Source organism: Protopterus annectens, chromosome 13.part0 (assembly GCF_019279795.1).
Source record: "Protopterus annectens isolate FY-2018-M chromosome 13.part0, PAN1.0, whole genome shotgun sequence".
In the NCBI taxonomy this organism is placed as follows: Eukaryota; Metazoa; Chordata; order Ceratodontiformes; family Protopteridae; genus Protopterus; species Protopterus annectens.
Window position 1 is genome coordinate 275,987,674 of NC_056747.1, and position 24,800 is coordinate 276,012,473.

The 24,800-nt window shown below is 36.4% G+C and overlaps 1 long non-coding RNA gene across 1 annotated transcript; it reads left to right on the forward strand.

The window, feature by feature from the left end:
• Positions 1-765: 765 nt before the first annotated feature.
• On the forward strand, positions 766-1,616 carry LOC122788332. The gene is made up of 2 exons (XR_006362642.1): positions 766-1,209; positions 1,240-1,616. It is a non-coding gene; the product is annotated as an uncharacterized LOC122788332 (long non-coding RNA).
• Positions 1,617-24,800: the final 23,184 nt, after the last annotated feature.

A 24,800-nucleotide genomic window follows, 5' to 3' on the forward strand; every position in this document is an offset into this window, starting at 1 on the left:
GAATTGTTAGTGATTTTGTTTTTTTGCAGGATAGTAGGGGGTAGGTAAGGTGATGTTGCCTATGGAATTTAGATAGGTGATAACTAGGGGTGGAATTAACATTAGGGTAGGTTGTGAATGTGAGTCTAGTGGAGGTGTGTTTATGTGTGGAGATAAAAGAGTTATCCAGTGAAATTTCAAGAAAGGTGAGAAGGTATGTAGAAAGAAGGGTGGTTGTGATTGCGATAGAGAGTACAGGCATAATTAGTATGTAGGGAGGCATCATTAAGTAATTAGAGAGGTGAGGAAGTAGAGGGGAAAGTGTAAAGGGGAGAGAATAGAATGTACTAAGCAATAGAGGGGAAAGTCTGTTGTTTAAAGCAGTAGGTAGATAAGAAAGGATATTAATTGGAAAAAGAGAAAGAAAGGCTGGAGTGGAAGGAAAGTGTAAGGAGAGAAGTCTAGGTAATAGTGAAAGGTAATATAAGATGTATGGTCTTGGGGCAGAGATAGAGAAGGAAGGGATGTACTAAGGCTGGGGAACAATTTGGCGGGAAGGAGAGTAATAGGATAGGAGGGCTAGGGGTGTGGCTATAGAGCTATAAGTGTAGGACCCCGGGGGGTGGGTGGGAATTGGGGGTAGGGAGGGGAGCGGAGTGAGCCCGCAGGGCGAACGGAGCGGGTAGAAACAACTGAGGTATAGCCAGGAGACAATCAGAAAAGCAGGTGAGACTATAGGAGCAGCGAGTGTCAATAGGGAAGGGGTAAGTTAGGACCCAGATACCAGAGGGGATAGGAGAAAGGTAAGGAGGAGTATGACAGAAAAGAATACTGAAGGAGTTAGGAGGAAATGAGTGAGGTGTAATGGAGGAGAGTAGGGCAGGTTACTGGAGAGATATCAGCACAGGTGGTAAGGAGAATAGGCAGACGGTAAGGAAGAAAATAGAGGTAGAGGGATGGAAAACCAAGTTAGCAGAGCAGACTGAGGAGGGCTAATCAGGGGAAATAGGAGGAAGCAAAGAAGAAAGAGAGAGAGTAGAGCGCCACCTAGTGGCTGGTGTAGGTAAATGAGAGGGAGAACGGGGAAAATACAAACAGGACAAGGGAATGAAAAAAAGAAAGAAAAATGAGGGCAGGAAAAGGTGAAAGTGAGGGGGGTTTTGGGGGATAAGAGAGGAGAGGTACTGGCTGCTAGGCACACAAGCGCAGGCAGAGTAATGGACTCTGAAGGTGGACCTATACAGAGGCTAATGAGGCAAGAAAGCGAAGCCCAAGACCTACTTTCAGTTCCTTGACTGTAGATTAATATGGGAGGTAGGCAGATTTTCAGTCACTGTAGTCAGGGCCAGGATCATCAAACAGCAGTAGGGCTTAAAGCTGGACAAGATTCTGTAGGGATGGTGCTATTAACTTTTTTCAGTTCCTTGACTGTAGATTAATATGGGAGGTAGGCAGATTTTCAGTCACTGTAGTCAGGGCCAGGATCATCAAACAGCAGTAGGGCTTAAAGCTGGACAAGATTCTGTAGGGATGGTGCTATTAACTTTTTCAGTTCCTTGACTGTAGATTAATATGGGAGGTAGGCAGATTTTCAGTCACTGTAGTCAGGGCCAGGATCATCAAACAGCAGTAGGGCTTAAAGCTGGACAAGATTCAGTAGGGATGGTGCTATTAACTTCAGAGATAACTCGCCAAAGCAGGAGCGCACAGCAGCCAGGGACCTGGAAAGGTGGAAGGAAGTGAAAGGTTAGGAAAGTTGTTTTCATCTAGCTGTTTGTGTTCTAATGTCATGAGACTTAACTGTTTTCTAAATGGGAGTGCACAATTTCCTTTCAGTTTAAAAGTAGTTAAAAGTAGTTGAAAATGTTTGTTTTGTGGAGAAAATATGTTTATTTTATTTTTGGGTGATGGCAAAATGTATTAAAATTCTTTTTACTCTGTTATTTTGAGGAAAAGTGCATTTTTACTGGCTTATATTCTCTGTAACAGCACCCAAAGCCAGACCTATATGGTGCATGTGTTCTCCTATTGAAAGCACTGGCACATTCTGGAAATAGTCTCAGAGAAAGAGAAACCCCACAAAGAGAATCATATGCAGCTGTTTATTCTGAATATGAATCACAAATCTGAGGAGAAAAACCCTGCATCTGTACCTTCATCTACCTGTTAAGATTCTGAGTCTTGAATCTCTTCAGGAAAAGATGCATTCCTTTTCCTTTTTTTCTTTTTCAAGAAACCACCTTATAAGAACAATCAATATCCTGAATTAGACACTGAGCCAAATCCAGTAAACTATTCCTGTCCAGAGAAATTTGAGCAGGAGCAGATGCATGTTTAATTTTCTGTTTCTTTTTAACAGGATAAATGGATCCCCCAGGAACAACACACCATTTCTGGCTTTACTATGGAAAAAAACTACTGGTCCCATAGTCAGTCCTTCTTCCAGCTTCATAAAAAAAGTTAAGCAAACAGCCATTATCACTACAGCAGGCTAGGAATTTGCCTCAGCCACATGTAGGTGACTCTGCTGTGGCCAATGCTGGTTCGTCAGATTACTCGTCTTTTACCCTGGATCCTCTGGTGTAGCATCTACAACCACTATGGACTGGTGGTTAACCACATCCTTTGTGGCTGCTCAGTAGGCAAGAGAGAGCCACTCTTGTCAGTCCTGGGAGTCTGTTGAGTCAGAATGTTATGCCCATCCCTGGGGAAGCTGCTGCTACCATTAACAAACCCATTCGCCCCTTTCATCCTGTTAAAAATAAAACAGACCAACATCTTTAGATCTTCATATCAGTTGTTCATTTCTTGTGTCAGCAAAGAAGTGACAACCTTTGTCAAAACAGACTATTTCCAAATGGGTTGTCTCTGGTTATTACCCTTTGTTAATATCTTCATAACAAAATTATTCCAGGTAGGGTCAAGGTTCACTCTACCAGGGCCTTGGCTTCATCTATAGCTTTTTGGAAAGGGTTGGATTCTAGAAGTATTCTAGAAGCAGCAACTTGGTCCTCTGTACATACTTTTACAAAGCAATACAAGCTATATTCCTTCTCTTGGTCTAGTTAAGGTTATCATCCTCCAGGGGCTCCTGGACCCCTCCCCTTCTACCTCCCAAATGTTGTAAGCAAGAGTAATCTATCCATCTAGCTAAGGCTACTGCAGTAGTGATCAATATGGTGAGCATAGTACAATCGTATAAGTAAACTTGCCATAACATTACATGTTTGAATGATCACTGCTGCAGTAACTACTCCCTCCCTCCATCTCCTTTTCTTTTTTTTTTTTTAATTTTCCTAGGGCGTGTATATATACGTATATACTTTTACTCCTAACTATGTCCTCTCTGGGCTCATCCTCCCTCTTGCTGCCTAATGATTTAAGCATGTGGAACTGAAACTTTGGAAAGCTGGCCATCTGTTATATCCTTGGCAGAACATAACCCATATAGCTAAGGCTACTGCAGCAGTGATCATTTGAACATTTACTGTTATGGTAAGTTTACTTCCACAACTGTAATTTTTCCTCTCTGTAAAGATTTCCAGCATTAGAAGTTTAGTGAGGGTGGTTATGGCACTTAAGAAAATTAGAATAGTTTGCCATAAACCAAAATTGTTATTATGTGGATTCAGAAGGTAGTTAGTGAGTCAAATCCTCACTAATATGCTGATATGCTGAATGCCCCCTTCCCAAAGCAAGTCATTTTAACTTTCTTCTGCTCCTGGACCAGTCTTGACGATGAGACCTCTGGACTTCATGAACCTATCTAGTCAATACAATTAGGATATTGCTTAAACGGATTCTGGAACCTCAAATGTCCATGCCAGATCTCCTTCAAAACCCATATATCAAGGAGCTGAGTTCTGAACAAATATTTCAGCAAATCAAAAATAATCTTCCAGTGAGTGTTTTACTAATAGCATTCATCAGTCCATGGCTCTCTCCCACACATCTCTGGTAACAAAACTAGCAAAGGAGTTAGGTGATGCATTTTCAAATCTGTACAGTATCTTACATAGTACTTGAGTGGCACTAGACAACTGAAGAAATCAATAAAAGTTTATTGTGAAAACGAGGGCCTGGAAAGGTTTAAGTAATTACAAATCAGTCTGCCTGACCTCTGTCCAAAAGGCTAAGAAAAGAATTTTGTGTGATAAGTGGTACAGGTACTACCATGAACTCACATAGCAGTGGGTTTGCCAGTTTAACCTTATCCAGTAGTACATATTCATGCCATTAAGATACTGTATCCATTAAGACTGATCTAGGCACATGAATTAGTAATAAAACGTTTTGATTCTACACAGAAGAGTCGATGCTTTTTGAAGGTGATTAGGCCTAGAACATGGCCATCTCCCAGTTTTGAACCTATGAATTTATACATTCACAAGGTGAACATGGTGGTTACTGATTCATGACACATCTTTTTGTATCATTGACCACAGCATATCTGTGAAGAAATAAAAAAGTAAAAATGTGAGATTAAAGAAGATGAGGTAGAAAGATAATCATCTAGCTGAAAAGAGCAGTGTATATGAGATTGAGGAAAACTTCAAAGCAAAAAGCAAGTGACTAAAGAGGGGTTACAGGACTGGTACCAGTATCAGTCCTGTTCATTGTGTGACAGGAAGATGAAGCCAGCACCAAGTCTGTAAATGTTTAGAGGGAAGGGATGACAGACTTCTGTGAGATCTAACTTAAACTCCAGTCAAGGCATAAAGATGGAATTTAGGAGCCAGCATGAAAAATGCTTAAGATTATGTACTTTTGTAGGGTTGCCACTGAGGAAATTATTTATTAATTGAATGTATTTGTTTGTTTGTTTGTTAGCTCAGTATGAGTACTGGTCCAAAGATTATTTTCAGGCTCGACTCAAGCCATGCAAAAAAATGCATTATGCCAAAATTAAAAACATACAGTAAGGTAACTGAAGTAGACCGTGGCATAACAACTGAATTAAAACATTTGGAGTTTTAACAAGAGGCGTAAGGCATCCCAAAATACACATATGAAACTATGTAAAATATACTAAAATCAAGTTAGGACAATAGCAAAACAGGTACAGGTATGATAAATATGTTGTGATGAATTCCACATGAGGCTAGATGATTGCTTCACTTGTATTTTAAATCTGCTTTGAGAAGTCTGCGGGAAAGACTAGCAACATTCTGGAGTACACTCTTAGGGGTTGGCACTAAAGATGTACTTGTCATCCTCTCATTTTTGCAAAGTGCTGGTGAGGTCGCTCCTGAAATGGTCTGTTATGTTCTAGAAGCTCTATTAGGAGAGGTATTTCAAGCTGTTTGAAAAGGAATGTGGGCATGATATATGAAGAAAGGCTTGAAGCTTTGTGAAAGTATGCAGTGGGTGAGTGAAAACGAATGGCTGGCTTGTAACGTGGATGCATAACATCATTGTTTTGGGAAGGTAGCTAGCAAAACAAAATGAGGAAGAACATGGGTGTGAACTCAAGGTAAATATTTAAGATCACTATTAAGAAATATTACTTAAGAGGGAGGGCGGTGGGTGGAATGAACTGCATGATGAATTCAAAGAATGTAGATCCCAAGACTTAGTTTTCTTGAAACAGATGGAAATGGGTGGGATGGGAAAAAGCAGAATAAACTACAATGCTTATGGAGATCTATAAATTCACACATTTGTATCTGTAGCCATATATTTATAACATATTATTTCTTTAAATCTACTGATGACAGACTAGTAAAGCATTTTAAACCATACAACACAACACAACCTTCACCTCCTCAAATTTCTTAGACTACGACTAGAATCCAAATGTGTTCTTTGATACTTGATGCAATAAACGGAGACCACATAATAAAAAACGTGAATAATTTATTCTAGCGCCTCAATGTTACCACCTTCATGGAATAGAAAAATTACAAAAAAACTATACCTTTTATACTCCTTAATTATATTTCATTAGACCAGACTTTACACTTATTAAACATCTGTTGTAGTAATTAATTTGCCCACCAGGTGGCACCCCTACCAAATCCTACCTTCCATAGGTCTATCCCTCTGGCTCACAGTCTACTTTACCTTACTGCTGCGGCGGCAATCTTGCTAACAATCTTGCCTGCTTTAGATTCCTAGTTGTACCCCTTTGTTCCAAGGAATTTCTCTATCTCTACTTCCTTCATCTCTACTCTTTCCCTTAACTATACTTACCTTCAATAGTCAGTGCTCTGCTAATTGTTTCTATCTGAACTTGTCCTCCTCCTCTTGTCTCTTCCCGCTCCATTCACCCTGCGGGCTTACTCCGCTCCCCTACCCTACCCCCAATTCCCACACACCCCCAGGTGTCCTTGACTTATAATACTAGACCACACCCTCCTCCACAATCCAACAAATAGGATACTCCCTCTACCCTTTATAACTACACCACACCCATACAGCACGCATCCTATCACTAGCCCCCTCCTGCTGTGCTTTTACTTCCACTTAAACCTCTTTTATACTTCCTTAAACCTTTTCTCACCTTGCTTATATTTCCCTTACTTGTATACTCATGCCTACCACTTCTAGCTCTACACTAACTAAACTACTACTCAGCACCATACTCTTATCTGTTTTAACCTCAGCCTATGTCTTAACCTCTTTTTTGAACACCAAACTTATTTTCAATTTCATTATCCCACCAAACAGCCACACATAGCCACACCTTCACCCATAATAATATAAATATCTTAGCCACACCTACATACTTACTAGCAAAGTACCACAGACTGGCACACATTAAATACAACAGCCTATTACCTAAGAAAGCTCAGTATCAAACTAATAACATACATTATATTTTTCTTAAACTAAAAAAGAATTCCTTACAAGATGGAGATATCCATCCTAATCCAGGCCCAGCCAATATCCTTTCTACTGAATCTCTAACCATTAAACCCTCTATCCCACACACCCAAAACAAACACCCTAATGCACTACTGATAGCACACCTCAATATTCAGAGTGTTAATAACAAAGTTCCCCATCTCCATGCTCTCTAGGATGTACACTCCTTTGACATTCTATGTTTAGCAGAGACATGGCTAAAACCAGCAACCCAGGATAATGAAATCTTCCCATTAGGATACAATATACTGCGACTAGACCATTCAAAGAGAAAGGGAGGGGGAGTAGCAATTATTTTCAAGGATGGATTACAAGTCACCTCTTTACCTTATAACCCACCAAAAGACAGTAATGCAGAAGTTCTTATTTCTAAAGTACAACTTAATTCTAATAAATCCATGTACATCCTTTGCATCTACCTACCTCCTGGAAACAATGTATCTAAACTTGAAGACATACTTAATTGGGTATCATCAACCTTCCCACAAGAAACTATAATCCTTGGTGACTTCAATATTGATTGGAGATGCATTGGTACTGAACATCCTACTTCTCATATTAACCTCCATGGTTTCTCACAGACCATCACCTCCCCAACTAGAATTAACAAACCTACCAAAAAAGAGAGCACCTTGGATTGGATCCTTATTAATAACTACCACCAACCTTACAAAGTAGGTGCCTTCCCTGATGATGTAAGCGACCACTATTTGACCTACATAATCAGGCAAAAGATTGATATCTCACACCAAGCATCATATAGGACTATACGGTCAAACAAACAGTTTAACCAAAGGTTATTCCAAACTGAACTTAGCTCTTGTGATTGGTTTCCCCTAAAAACCCTCCCTCTTGAAGAGGCTGTTAAACACTTTAACTCTACCTTCTTAAATATCCTTGACCAATATGCACCAAAGAGTACTATCAGAACTAGGTCAAAACCAGCCCCATGGCTCTCTAAAGACACCAGGCAAAAAATGTTACTTAGAAATAAAGCCTGGACTAGGTGGAGAACTACAAAAAACTTATCAGATCAACAAATATTTAAACAAATGAGAAATATGACAAAAAAGCTATACTTTCAGACAAAAAAAAACTTTTACTGTAAAATGCAGCAAACACACCTAAACAATCCAAAGAAATTCTGGGCAAGTATCAATAGTCTGTTACACCCAGGTCACTGCAGCACACCAACCCCAACTGGTGCTAATCATGAGACTCCCAACCAAACTGCTAATGCCTTTAATACCTTTTTACCGAAGCCATCCAATCTCTAGCCAGCCAGCTGACCCCTGACAGCTCCAGCCTCCCTAACCCCATTTCTAGCTCTCTTCCTACTTTCATATTTCAACCCATCTCTACTAATTTCATCTACAAACTCATTCTAAAATTTAAGCTGTGTACTCCTTCTGCTGACCAGATTCCAGCACAATATCTGAAAAAAGCAGCTAAAGCAGTAGCTTATCCAATATCAATCCTAATAAACAGAACCATTAATGAGGGAACCATCCCAATCATCTGGAAAATCTCACACATTATCCCTCTACATAAAGGAGGCAACTCCAATGAATATTCCAACTATCAACCTATAGCCCTACTATCCCCTTTAGCAAAAATAATGGAAAAATGTATTCATCATCAGCTTCTAGACCACTTACTACAACACAACTTACTTTCACAAAGCCAACATGGCTTTAGACCATACCATAGTACCACTACAGCCCTCTTATATTTCACTGACACTATTAACAGAAATCACAATAATAATGCTCTCTCTTCAGCTCTATTTATTGATCTATCAAAAGCTTTTGATATGGTTAACCGCACATTGCTTATAAACATTCTTAAATCACTTTCTCTCGATACTCTAGCTGTACAATGGTTCAGCTCCTACCTAAGCAACCGACAGCAAGCTGTTATGTGGGAAAATAATCTATCATCCCACCTGCCAGTTACACTAGGTGTTGCCCAGGGCTCCATTCTAGGTCCTCTATTATTCTCTATTTTTATTAATGATCTCTGTAAAGCTACTCCTCGTGCAACCTGTATACAATATGCAGATGATTCTACAATAATCTGCACAGCCAAATCTTTATCAGAACTACAGTCCCTAACTCAGAAAATGTTTAATATAGTAGAGTCATGGTTCTTAAAACGATGCCGCCTCCTGAATCCTAAAAAAACTAAGCTCTTGCTCTTTACCCCTACCCGGAAGCATATACCTATAGATTTCTCTGTTACTTCTAACAATGGTACCCTCATATCCCCTGATGCTACCACCAAGCTCCTAGGAATTACTATAGACAACAATCTTAACTTCAGCTCCCATGTTAATAACACGATAAAAACAGTCAACAGAAAAATGGGCTCCCTATATAGAGTCAAATCCTTCCTCACTCCTATAGCAAGATCTACTGTTGCCCAATCCCATCTAATTTCAACACTTCTTTATGCCTCACCAATCTATACTAATCTGTCAAAACATAATTGTCTCAAACTAGCTACATCCTATAATAATATTGCAAGATTTGCCACTGGTAATCCCTATAGAACCCATCACTGTGAGAATCTAAAACAACTAGGATGGCTTGAACTACAAAATCAGCTTCAATATAGTCAACTTATCACTGCACATAAGATCATCTACCACCCGAATAATACTCCAATACTTTCAAACATCATTACCCCCTATAAAGATCTTACTAACTTATGATCATCAAATAAATTGTTAGTTAACATTAAACAACTTGGCAGGTGATTCTCTGTTCTCAAACACTACTGGGAAAAACTGGAACCTTCTACCTACTGTACTAACTTCTCTTCCTTCTCTACCCCTCTTCAAACAAAAACTGAAAATATTCCTCAGAACAAAATGGTTATGCCCTTGCAACAACCCTGACTAGCTGATTAACTCTACTATTTCCCTCTACTTTCCCTCTTTGACACTATTGTTCTTATTTCATTTGTAAGTAGAACTGTTTATAAATGTCGTATTCTATATTTTTGTAAATAGTATTTTAACTATTGTCTTCTATATTTTTGTAATTAGTTATTTACCAGTGTGTTTTATATTTTTGTAAATAATTACTAACCAGTGTGTAGTAAAATGTATTTTGGTATTTTTTCTATGTAAACTTTATTTTATTCTACACAATTTTACTTTTTCACCTGTTATTGTCTTGGAGCTTTTCTCCCCGGGCCTCTACTGAAAATGGACATATATCCAGTTAGACTAGCCGGGTCAACAAATGTAAAATAAATAAATAAAAATAAATAAATTAATCAATGGAAGGAGTAGAACGACCACTACGGCAAACTCTCTCAGTCAAAAATAAACAATAAGAAATGTGGTCCATAAAACTTATGGAAGACTGAGAGTGAAGCAGATTAAGCAGATTAATACAAGCGTAATATGAGGTTCATAAAGTCCAATAAGTCTCCAAAATCACTTGAAATGCTCGATGAAATAAAATATAAAGTTTTATTCAGACAAGCGCTTTCGCTAAAGGTAGCTTCATCAGCTCTATTTTATACAAATAAGTTTAAAAGACGTTTTTATAGTCTTGGCAATTCAATTAAAAATCATCTCATCACTTATTTAAAAGGGAAATGTCACTTAATCTAAAAACAATTCAAATACAAAATAAACAAGCATATATTTTCTTCTAACATACTTGTATAAAGAAAGCTTATGAAAAATGATGTATGTGGGAAGTATGGAAGATTGTATATTATGAATGTGGCTTGATGTATATAACAAAATATATATGAGTGTAATGAAATGTGTATAGAACAACAAAATATATGTTTAGATGTATATATGTGTGTATAGCAATAATACATCAAGTACATCTTATATGCAATAAATGTGCGAAAATATGGAATGGTGCATATATAGAGATGCAACTAGGTGTATGTAATAAAATATGTATATATAAGTATGATGAAATATAATGAAATGTTAGAATTAACTCACATATGCATCAGAATACTCACATAATACATGTATTTAAAAAGTATATATATATATAGTTTTTAAATACATGTATTATGTGAGTATTCTAAACATACAATATTACACTATGCCCCAGTGAAACTATATGTAGATGCAGAGGCATTCAATATTGTTAGAATATGTGAGAGTATTCACATAATTATTTATCATTACTCACTATTTATTTTTACCCTTATTGAATCATGTTTAAGAAATTATTTATTGATGCATATGTGAGTTAATTCTATAGACAATATCTATATTTATGTCAACTACAACATCAAATGTACATCTCACACATACATATTTCTACACCTATTGTATACAAGATGTACCAGATATATTATTGTCACATATATACACACACATTTTAAAAATATGTATACATTTTGTTGCTCTACAAACATTTCATTATATTTCATCATACTTATATATACATATTTTATTACATACACCTAGTTGCATCTCTATATATGCACCATTCCATATTTTCGCACATTTATTGCATATAAGATGTACTTGATGTATTATTGCTATACACACATATATACATCTAAACATATATTTTGTTGTTCTATACACATTTCATTACACTCATATATATTTTGTTATATACATCAAGCCACATTCATAATATACAATCTTCCATACTTCCCACATACATCATTTTTCATAAGCTTTCTTTATACAAGTATGTTAAAAGAATATACATGCTTGTTTATTTTGTATTTGAATTGTTTTTAGATTAAGTGACATTTCCCTTTTAAATAAGTGATGAGATGATTTTTAATTGAATTGCCAAGACTATAAAAACGTCTTTTAAACTTATTTGTATAAAATAGACCTGATGAAGCTACCTTTAGCGAAAGCGCTTGTCTGAATAAAACTTTATATTTTATTTCATCGAGCATTTCAAGTGATTTTGGAGACTTATTGAACTTTATGAACCTCATATTATGCTTGTATTAATCTGCTTAATCTGCTTCACTCTCAGTCTTCCATAAGTTTTATGGACCACATTTCTTAAATAAATTAATCAATCAAACAATAAATAACAACAGTTAACTCTTTAAAGCAAACATTTCCAATTCAGTTTATTATTTAAACCTTTAGGAATTAATGTATTGTATTTTAAAATGTAAATACTTTCCTTATACAATAATTTTTGTTTTAATATATCATCTGTAACATCTATGCATTCTATCTGTTCCAAAATAGTACCATATAATAAATTAGCATTACTTTCATGAAACTTTTTAAAATGTAAAGCAATGACTTTGTCTTCCCTACAGTTTTTTATGCCTCTTAAATGTTCCATGAACCTTATACGAAGTTTTGTCTTTGTTTCACCTATATAATATAGGTGGCATGGACATTTCAGGGCATATAGTGCCCCTAGGTTCAAACCTAATGTTATTCATGCTGTGAAATCTATTTACAATGTGAGAACATATATTGCACTTGGCACACTTCAAAGTTCCTTTAACTGATGGTGTTCTTATTATCTCCATGGCTGGCATGATAAATATACCATGCAAAACCATGTCTTTCAAATTTTTGCCCCTATAATATGAGAAAAAGGGTTTCCATGGAAAAATACTTGCCAAAAACGTATCCTGTATCAAATACTTCCAGTAATACTCTATTAATTCCTTTATTTCATTACTTTTTATGTTGTAAACCGATAGAAAGTATATAGGATCTACAGAACCCTTTTAAACTTTTTCACTTCTTCTATCTGTAAAGACTAGTTTATTACTCTCCCTTGCCTTATTTATTCCTCTTATTTCATTCCAAACTCTATTCTGAGCTTCTTGTATATCATTGATGTTACAACCTCTTGATCTAAACATTCTTATGGTTTCATTTATCTCTTGTGCCAACAAAATGTCATCACTGCATAATTTTGAAATCCGTAATAATTCCCCATAAGGTAAAGCTTTTAAAACATGAGGTGGATGGCAACTTGTAGCCCAGAGGTACTGGCTGCCATCCACACATTTTCTATGAATCTTTGTTATAATTTTCCCATTTTCTTCCCCTTCCAGCACAAGGTCCAAATATATAATTCTATTACCCTTTTGTAAACCATCAAAAGCTAAACCAAATGAATTTTTATGTAATTAAGGATTGAGTATAAAAGGTGTAGTTTTTTATAATTTTTCTATTCCATGAAGGTGATAACACCGAGGCGTTAGAATAAACTATTCCTGTTTTTTATTATGTGGTCTCCGTTTATTGCATCAAGTATCAAAGAACACATTTGGATTCTAGTTGTGGTCTAGTACAACATTTTAGGTTTTACAATTTTATGTTAAAAGATTTATATGGAATAGAAATAAACTACTTCATTTGGTGATATCAGCTGCTGTGCTGTCATTTGTTACCATTGACCCAGTGGGAGTGCTATAGCTACTTTACAAACATAAGTATTCTTACAATATTTGTTTTTACTCAATGATTTCTTTGTATGAATACTACCGGAAGATATCAAAATACATTTATTTTTTAAGCAAAAAGGAAAAAGGCGGAACAAATGCTTTTTTCCCCTCCAAATAAACACTAAAATGACACAAACCATTTTGAACTAGAGATCAAGTTAATGTTAGCAATAGGCAGTAAGGGGATTAATAGAAACTTTCTGTGCTGTAGTACTATTTTATAAATATAATTCTCCATTCAAACACAATTTGTGTTTAATAGCAACATCCACACTACATATACTTTTAGAATGATTTGAAAGCACCTTTGAAAAAGGGATCACTAAAAGGTGCGTTTCATAATTAACTTTTCTGTGGGCTTAAGCCAAACAAAAGTGAAGGTTGTGAACTTAAATAGGGCAAAATTGGAAGTGGCTGAAACAAACCACCATTGTCAGTGCATTAGCAGGTAATGCACTTTAATTTGTTGCTGGAAGAACAGAATAATTTGAGTTGCACTTTAATTTGTTGCTGGAAAAACAGAATAATTTGAGTTCTATTCCTACACCAGATACTTGGTTTTATGTTTCAGCACTAACCCTGCTTTACAGTATAATGGATATGTTGTCTATCAGATAAGATGCTAAAATAATATCCCTAATGCCTCATTTGGTGGTAACTCGGGTGGATGTAAAAGATCCCACTACAGCTACTAAATAGAGAAGGGTAAGTTTCCAGTGCCCTGGCCAAATTTCCCTTAGGCAATATGACGACCACCTTGGGTTTTCCCTGAAAAAGGTCACTGGCCTAGTGGGACTAACTTTGCCAATAATGTACAGATAAAATAAATAAATACATTTTGGTGCTGTGGACAGGCAATAAGAATATGTTTAAAAAGATAGAAAAGCAACAAGCTTTTTTATTCATTTAATTTAAACTTGTCACTGACAGGCTTTGTTCCATAACTGTATGGTTTGTTTTCACACCAGAGCAGATGTAGTACATATACAATGTAAGAGCAAACATATATATAAAAACTAGAAGAAATTATCTACTCTTCTTTATGGAGAACAAGAGACCTTCTCATGGAACTTGAAGAGAATATGGAGTGCTGCAGTAGCTGCTGAAATGAAGGTAGTAAATCTGGTGATATCAAAATGGATTATAAATTAATATTATAAATTAATTATGGATTATAAATTAAATTAGCAAAACTAATGAGCTGGGAAAAGATGAAGTGAGAGGCGTATACTAGGCTGAGCATTTAGAGCAGACTATAAGTGAAATTCAGAGTACAGGCCAGGAAGGTGTGAGGAATGTTAATCTACACATGGGTAATTCATCCTACAACTTAAGCATTCTCTCCCCAGTAGGTAAAAACAAATAAGTAAGTTAATAGTTTCAAATATTTGGGTTTATGGACTGAACCAGCCTTACTTTCAAAACCAATATCAATAGTATAAACTGCAAACTACAAAATTACATGAAAGTACTAAATCAACTCAAGCGCCACCTCCCAAAAGAAACCAAAATGTTATTAGCAAATTCATCATTACTGGCAGTGTTGCTAACTATTTATTTGTTTATGCTTTGTTGATTGGGTTAGTCCCACCAGGTCAGTGGCCACTTATCAATAGGTTCAAGGTGGTACTCATAATAACCAGTGAAAAATATGACTAGACCACCAGGAAATTCCCCTAACCATGGGATCTTACAGAGCTCTGTAAATCATCTGTAAGACATCTAACAATATTCATAAACTCATAACAGAGCCTATTACTAGTGCCGTACCTTTCTAAGACTTGAACATCACTGTATCTCCCATACCAAAGATCACATTCAGTACATAAGTCTCCAACGGTGCTATGCTCCAGCAAGTCTGCTTCACAAAATCCTTTACCTGAATCATTGCCCATCTCTAGTAGATTAGCTTTCAAAGAAAGCATACTGCAGAGCATTACACTCTTCTGTATTTGCTCAAGCTAAGCTAATTACCCTCCCAAACACCACCTGATTATATTAGTGAAAGCCTTCCCCATAACAAGTACAGAATTTCTGAACAAAGAAATTGAGAGGCATGCCGTCCGTCAAGTCATCCTCTCTAAATCTATTTTTATCTTCATGCAAGTCTAGCCTCAAGCAACACCTCTTTATGATTGCCACTTGGAACTGCTACTAATCCTCCTTTTTACATAACAGCTTAGATGTTTTATCCAATCAGTTCCTCTCAAACTCTCTTCTTTTTAATTTCAATGCTTAACAGACTGTTAACAATGATAGCATCATTAGGTTTAACACTGTAGCATATAACAGTCTAAACTATCTTCTGAATCACAAACTTAAATCCTTACCCTAATCAAGCTTAAAGTCATTGTAGTTCTTAAGGAGTATACTACATATTTCATTTATTTTATTTATTTAACATTTATTTACTGAGAAGGTCCAACAGGGCCAGAAAGTGTTCATTTTCAGTGGAGGGATGGGGAGAAAAGCTCCACAATCACAATCTTTCAAAAATCAAATACAGATATTTTAAACCACAAAGTATTGTTACACTTTAAAACATCAAGTAGAGATATTTTAAATCACAAAGCATCATATTACACTACAAATCATAAGAGTGAAAACATGTAATGAGAAAAAAATGTTGTAATAAGAAAAACATAGAACATATGCTTCAAAGTACAGTGCAATGAAAACAGTAACATGAGTTGGAGAAAATATATGAGGAAAAACTAAATAATCATATTATTTGTTACATATATTAGTATGTGATAAATGAGACCTGAGACAATTCTAATAAGATATTTAAAGAGATATTAGAGATTACATGATTAGAGACAGTGAGGGGAAACTGAGTGAAGTCTTAGTATGGGAGAAGGTGTTTATATTATAATTATTAAAAATAGAAGGATGGAGAGAAGGAAATTATAAGAAGAGTATATGGAAGGGTGTCTTCAGGTAGCTTAGGTGAATAGGAAGGAAGGAGGTGGAGGAAAGGTCTGCAGAGATGAAGTAGATAAAGTAAGGCAGTGAGAAAAAATGAGTGAAGTAGGATGCTGGAGAGGCTTGTGAAGCGTGATTTAGGTTGAAAGAGTGAATGAAGTATAGTGAGTAAGTTCAGCCAGGATTGGCAGAGGAGCAGGTCCATGATTTTGTAAAGTATTCTTTTAGGGGGCATTTAAAGGTGGGTAGGCTAGAAATAGTTCTGGTGGCTAGAGGTAAACATTTCCATCTTTTTGCTATTGAGTATGAGTATAGGCTTTGTCCTGAGAGACTTATTAGGTTTATTTATGGTAATAAGTTGTTTGTCTTCTGATCTAAAAGGTCTTTTAGGAAAGTATATGTTGATTAAAGGGTTAAAAGCTGGGCAGGCTAATGTTTTGTGTATGATTTTATGTGTTATTATAAGTAGGAGAGGTGAAGGGGGAGATTTAGCCAGCTAAGGGTGCACAGAGTTTTACAGTGTTGGGTAAAGGAGCATGAATTAGTAGCAAACTTGGAAATTTTGTTGTAGCAGTTTTCAGGTTTGTTTTTTAAAGAGGATTGTAAATTGGTTAGAACTGGTGCTCCACTGAGTACAGACAGCAGAAGGTACGTTTTGGCTAGAGTAATTTTTGTGGATGTGCTCAGAAAACATTTGTTCTTGTATAGCATGACTAGTTTTTGATGGGTTCTCTTGATATTGCGTTGAATGTGGAGGTCAAATTTAAGATTATCATCTATTATGACTCATAATGGTTTGGGATGGGGGACTAATTCAATTTCAGTGCCATTTGTCAAAAGATTTTGAAAGATGCTTTGTTAGGGTTGCAAGTTTTTGGAGTAAAGAGGAGTTTTTTTTTTTTTGGGGGGGGGGGTTGAGTAGGAGTTGTGCTTTTGTATGCCAGGCTTCAATGGAGATGACAGCTTACTGAGTGATTTCTTGGAGGTGAGTTAAGGTATTTGAAGAGCAGATGATGGCAGAGTCAAGATGAATGCAGGTTATTTATAAAAATATTGAATAGTAGATGTCTAAGGATGGATCCTTGTGGGACTGCTGTGGAAGGAGGAAGGAATACAGGTATGGATCCTTGCCATTTTACAGCTCGCTGCCTGTTGGCAAGGAAACCATTGAATAGATGGAGATGATAGACCAAGTGTGGAAAGTCAATTCTGGAGTTTACTGTGAGACACCATGTCAAAGGCTTTTGATAGATCTAGAAATGCTGCAGATACAAGTTTATTAGAGTTGCGAGCTTTATTGACAGTGTCTGTAAATGACAGTAAATCAGTGGAGGTGCTGTGGTCTGGCTGAAATGCATGTTGCGTATTCATGATTAGCTTATTTTGTAAGAGATAGTGGAAAAACTATTGATGTATACATCCTTCAAGGATTTTACAGAGGGGTGACAAGTGACCTCATTTATGTAAGGAGATAATATGGACCATTTTCCACATGTTACGGACACAGGATTCTGTTCTTGATCTATAAGAATGCTGATTGGGTATGCTATTGCATCTGCAACTAGAGTTAGGTATTCTAGGGGAACGTTGTTAGCTGAGGAGGAACAAGGTTTTAGTTTATGTAAAAGCTTTTTTTATGAGATTTATAGAAACTGGTTGAAAGGTAAAGTGGGTGGAGTTTTTCTGTATGTGTATTGGAGAGGCAGCAGTTAGGTGAGTTTTGTGAAGGAAATGTGCTAGGGTCTAAGGTAGGGAAAGTTAGCTTTGTGGAAGGGGGTCTGTTAGGTGAGTTTGAGGTTAATCCCTTTGAATCATACAATGGCTGTGATGTTGTATCTGATTATAGTAACACTGTTGTTGCTTGAATTGTATCTGTATATTTGCGTTGGATCTTAACGACTAGTTGCTAACTATTTCTAATCTAAGGAAAGCATCATTAATGTGAATTAGTATCTGTCTCTCCTTCTCATGCTTGTATTTGTAAACCTACTTGTATTTTGTTTTTCTCTGTGGAGCTTTTCTCTCCGGGCCTCCGCTGAAAAAGGACATATATCCAGTCGGACTATCCCAGTCAACAAATGTAAAATAAAATAAATAAATATAAATAAATAAATAAGTTGGCTATGCATTCTATGAAGCATATATTGAAACAAGTAGCTGTTTGAAGAAGGAGAATGTCTGGGTATGGGCTGTAATCCTTTTTTGTACCTGGGGTGATGAGAGAGGATATGGAGTACCAGCATTTTTAGGGTTGTTTTTATGCCTATCTTGAAGGTGAGTGTTGTCATTTTTATTCTTTTGTCAGTTAATCCATGCTTTGTCTCTGTCTTTCATAAGGAGTTTGCATTGGTTGGTGAGCCATGGGGTATGGCTGTTTTTAATTCTTTTTGTACGCTGTGGGGCTAAGGTGTTAAGAATATTTAGAAATGCTGCAATGAAGTATTCAACTGCATCATTTAAGGGGAGTCTTTTTAAGATGGACCAGTTAGTTAACTGCTTTCAGAGCTTCAATGAAAGACTCCTTGGAGAAATCAGAGAAATTACGAGTAGTTTTGGGCTTATGTTCCTTTGTTAGTTGTGTAATATTCCCGTGGGTATAAGCTGGCAGATGGTCACTTAGTGTATCAGGGAGAGTACCTGAGGAGTTAAAATAAGGTGGGTCGGTAGCCAGAATCCAGTGCAGGATAGACTGTTGGGAGTTATTTTTGCCATGTCTTGCTGGTGTATTAAGTTGAGTGAATCCAAAGAGTTTCATGCTGTTGATTGCTGAATTTGCTGATAAAGACTGCCAGTCAATATTTACATCCCCCAGTAGGATAATTTCATTTGTGATTGTATCTGTTATCCAGGACAGTATGTTTTCAAGTATTGGAATGTTCTTTCCTGGGGGGGATTTTTAGCACAGCAATGCATATGCTTTTGGCTATATTACGTTTTAGGTATGAGATTATGATTTCTGCTTTTCCAAAATTTGGATTGTCCCTGTATAGAGAGTTACTGAGAGCATATTTGCAAAGATTATAGTATTCTACCTGCTTTTTTAATCTGTTGTAGATGTATAACTTACAGCATAGTGAAGTCTGACGTATTAGAATATCCCTAGATTTCCAATATAATGCTTAAAACATTTTAAAATGTTCTGTTGTGCTCATAACAATGCAGTGCATGGATTTCTATGATTATGTAGCAAAATTTGGGAAAAGGCAGGCTTGTTAAGCAACTTTCTGACTCTGACAAAGTGCTTAACAAGCTATTAATTTTATATCCTTGCACCAGAGCATTAACAGCAGTCAGTGGTCACAGCAGCAGTGAGAAACTGTTAAACACTTCATAGTCTATGTGGACTTTTCTGTAAAAGTCCAAATTTAGCAGCTTCCTGATTCTTTTCTGCAGTGACTGCTGAACTTATGATAGCAGTAAATGTTAAAGCTTTCAAGGGTGTAAAACACTTAGCACTACTACACATTTTTTCCTCCAGTATTTCAGTACATGGGAGCAGGTTAATCTCCATGTACTACAAAGAATTATGATTAGGTATCTTTGATCATAATCCAGGTTTTAATGTTTTCTCAACATGGATGCTGAGCTTCAGTCTCAAGGTGAATTTCTTGAAATCCATGTCTCCAACACATTACAGCTGGAGACCTGATCATAGTCCTTTGTGGATCTCTAGTGATTCACGTACACACCTACCTCCTTATGTAAGTTTTAGGTACATCTTTCATGAGGACCTGCAGCAGATATTAAAGGAGGGAAGATAAACTGCTACTAGGAAATCTTATATTGCCAAGTGTGAAAGATTTTCTAGTTAGTGCCTTGCCAATAACCAGAGCCCTATCAGAGATTATGTACCGCTGATTCTGAAACATGTATGTGAGTCACTTTCCACTAGCCTTTTTTATTCCTTTATCATGGTACATCATGTGGCATTTCTTCATGTCTGCCCATGGACCCTTCCGTTTCTCCTCTGTTTTTGGTAAAACAGTTTCTCAGATGGAAAGGGGATTATATCTTAGGCCTTCTAGAAAAATGGTGGCCCCTTTCTAGGATCATAACTTTGCAGTGAAAAAATTAATTATCTCTCCTTTTAACCAGCTCATCAAACTGACTTGAGGTTCATTACATGGACGACTGTACTTCATATTGCTCTGACATCTGCAACATGAGTATCTGAGTTGCAAGGTTTCATGATGGGTGAACCCTATCTGGTCTTCCATAGAAGCAGGGTCACATTAAGAACAAATCCCTCATTTATGCCCAAAGTTGTTTCAGAGTTTACTTTGAATCAGGCCATCAATTTCCTAGTGTTCTATCCACATCCTCAGAACTAGGGAGAAAGGATTCTACAGACTCTGGATGTGCATAGGCAGCTCAGGTGCTATCTTGACAGAACTAAGTCCTTTAACAAAGCAGATTAGCTATTCATTTCTTATGAAGGGACAAGGAAGGGACAAACTGTGTCAAAATGGACTGTTTCAAGGTAGTTGTCCTCGGCTACTGCTTTTTGTTATACTTGCTATGGAAAATGTATTCTGGGCAGTATCAAGGCACATTCTATGAGATCTTTGGCATCTACATTGGCATCTCAAAACTAAGAGGTGGATTCCACATGAAGAAAATGACATATAACAATATAACAAAACACCATGTGACCCAGACCACCAGGAAAGCCAAAAATGAAAGGCAGCCAGTATAATAGTTAAAAAAACATGTAGGGCTTTAATTTAACAACTGATAAATACTAAAATAAATGAAGAAAACTTACATAACACCCAGTAGTTAAGCACTTTCATCCGCTAAGCTGTAACAAGGACTTCTTCATAACAGGAAGCAGGTGGCTCAAGCTGTTTTAAAAAACTCACTTTCTCAGTTCTAATTAAAACTTAAAAGGACAGATACCTGATTAAAAAAACAAACTAGAGGATAACTTGACCAATCAGCTTTTACATGAATTTGATTAGTGAGTCCAACACCTGCAAATTCAACTGGGGGAATAGGAAATATATAACAATTTTACTGTCTTGCCTATCCCAGTGGATGGGAAGAGGCCTTAAGTATAGGATGATGGGCCTGGTGGTGATACTGGGGTGGGTAGTCATGGGATGGCTATGCTTACTAAGCTTACAAATATGTGGCACATACCAACAGGCATTCTAGGTCTTAATGGCCTTACATCATTGCATGTCAGATGTGGGGATGGGGAATAATAGGGCATGAAACAAAAAAATCTCCATTGCCTGTGAGTATGACACTGCAGTCAGATATCTCAATCTCCTCTCAGATAATGGGGGACAGTATCTGATTATATTGGGGGGGTCAGGTTCATTCCTTGTGACTGATATTCAGGAGATACAACAATAACAGCTGATGGTCTGCTGCACAGGGACAAAAAAACAGCATGTACATCCTACTAACATTTCTTCCTTTGTTTTTCTTATATAGCATTTGCTTCAAATTGTCATTCATAGCTGTCACTTCATAAATGCATTTCTATCTACAGTATCATATTATAATCAGATATTATTATACAAATGATTCTCTCAATGTGATACTTTTTGTAAGCTGTTTTTATGTTAAACATAGCTGTAAACTGCTTTATATTAACATTGTGACACTTTCATCCTGCACCCTTCTGAAAAACAGAACCAGCCCGGCAAGGCTCACCTGGTCAGCAAAACATAAATAAATACATATATGAAAAAAAATAACTAAACTGCCAAACAGTTTTATGGTGCCTTTAATAATCTTATTTTAAGTAAAGTACGTAAACTGTATTTTTATGAGGTGTTAAAATCTGTTGTCCTAGAAAATTTACATACCATCCTGACCATGACTTAATTAAAAAGTAGCTCTAGTTTAGTAATCTATAACTGACTGCTGATACTTCAAAGCCCTAGTAAAATTTTTGCAAGTATTGTTCAGAGCTCTTTACTGCAATTAAATTAATGTCAACACTTTACTGGTTAAAAAAAAAAACACGAGAGCGCTCAGTGATTTATTTAATTTTGCAGCATAACAATGCCCTACTTCATCAGCAGATAAGCTTGTTAGTTATTCAATTAGGGAAAACGTTTCACTTTATTTGTAATTATGATTTGTAACACTTTACTAATTTTCACAAGATAGGATGTAAAAATTTGGGCAGTGCCAGTGTGGAGGTTAAGGCAAATTCATTTCATAAGTAAGCTGAGCTTTGAACAGGAAAATAAATGTCAGGAACTTCATGCTCTGTGGGAGGGGAAAAAAAGGAAATTAAGAAATTGAATGGTACAGAGTTTCAGTGCTCCAAACTACATACCTAGGTGATATAATATATAAAAAAAACTCTTGGATGAGAATACCTACCTTAAAGGGTGGAATTGTTATTTAACAGTTCAATGTTTTAAAAAATATCACTTGCAGGATGGATTTATCTTTATCTAAAAAATCCCATCCCTTCAAGGGATACCCACAAAAAATGTTTCTTACCCTTTACTGTCTGTTATTTTAACTATCAATGTGAGTTTTCTGACCATATTTCTTATTTTAAATATCCTGTATGTTAAATAAACAAGTGTGTTTATCTTTGCTGAATTGTAAAGGCAAATAATCTCCTTCCTGTACAGTGATTGTTCATTGCTTTTTCTTCCACACCAAACAGCAGTGCTGTATTATTCCATTTATTACTCTTTCCAAGCCCTTTCCATCAAAGTCATTTATCCATAACAATGAAATGCTGTGTGGTTCTATTGTTTTTCTAATCCATCAAATATAGAAGAAAATGAAAATTCGAATATAAAAGTGAAGCAGTGGAGCCCCTCTAGAGTTCAGCTTAAAAAAAAAGCAGTTGTTTATCTGCATTCTATAATCCGGCATTTAGAACCATCTTTTAAGCTACTGGTCAACAGTGATACGTACTATATGATGGTGAAGAGCTGAATGAAATGCTTGTTGTAAAAGCTGTAAAATTCTCAGAAATTGCTCACTAAACGTGAGATGGTATAAAAGTTTTTGAGAGCTCTTTAACTCACCACGGCAGCTGTAAGTCTCAAAGCAGTAAACAAGCTCACTAGAAAATGTCACATTATCCCCTCCCCCAGGAAAATGCCAGAAGTCTTGGAAAAATACATATGCTTCTAATGATATGCTATGCACTTCACCAGAAGATGGGTTCATACCTTTCCTGATGACATTTCTGATTTTACATATGCTAAAAAGAATTATTCGGGCAGCAGAAATCAGTAATCAGTGGCAATGTATCACATCATACCATAAGTGCACTCTGGGAGATATCCATAGAAAACAAGCAAATATAGATTTCTTAGGTCTGGAAGTATGCACATTATGTGCAGTTGTATATGTTTTACGATCATAGGTGGGAGCATGTAAAGTGCAAAATATACACATTTCTACAATTTAGACACTAGAGTGGTAATTTGCATCTCAAGAGATAAAGGTCACACTCTAAAGTGATAGTCAGTGCTTAATTCTAATATAATCTCTGCCAAGATCCGTGTCTTGACAAAGTTATTATAGATAGCACTAATATTTGTGATGATGATGCATTTATAAATGAGATTATCAAAAGAGTAGATTGAGACATCATTTTATTTCTAGGTGGATCAGAGGGGAGAGAGGTACAGATAAAATTCTACAGGTTGTGAAATAGAATCAGCCAAAATGCTTACAGGTGCTTGAAGCTTAGCACTATTAAATTCAAAGAAAAATAAAGCATGCAGAATTATGTATGCGCTTCATATAGAATAATCTTAATAAAAGCTGATATAGCACCCAGACACACCGATACAGCTACACAAAGAGCAGCTGCACAGAGTACATGCATATGCTTACACAAGCACTTTTTTTAAATTCCTGTAAAATGCATGGCTAGTTTTATTTCAGTTATGCTAATTAGTACCTTGTTTTGGATAGCAGTTCCTGGCTGCCCATGACGTAGTTTCATTGTGGGTGACATTTTGTGAGTTTCCATAGCAAGCCATTTGGGAAATCCCTAAGATCAGAAAAATGGGGCAATGATTTTCACCAGTTACGTACTTATCCTCTCCTACTCGTGTGGGGGCAGGAAAAGCGACTATTGATGAAACCTTGAGAGGAGCATGGGAACCAAATGTACAGCCCCCTCAGCCAATCCTTGGTTTTCGCTGCCTGCTAACTCTGTTAATTTCAAGTCCCACTTCCTGTTAGTTTAGAGCATGAATACTATCTTTTTAAGCATTCAGACTGCGGATGTAGCACCATCTGTGAGGCCACAAATGTATTTTTTTTTTATCTCTGACATCTCAAGCACAGTTTTTACAGGATGTGGTGTTGGTATTTGAAAGGTAGGAGGTGGTTTGCACTTCCACAAGTGGGTAATGAAAAAAAAAAAAACATATTTTTTATCCTACGCTTTGTATACAGTAGGTTCGCAAATTTCACATATATAACAAAAAAATACTACAACTTGCATTATATTTTACAGCTGGATAGTGACTTTGATTTATGAGACACAAAATACATGCCCTTTCTTCTGATCTGATCTCTCTCTTTTATCAGTCTTTTTTTTTAATTATGACAGTTAATTTCTACTCTAGTAGCTTAACTGCATTCTAGAA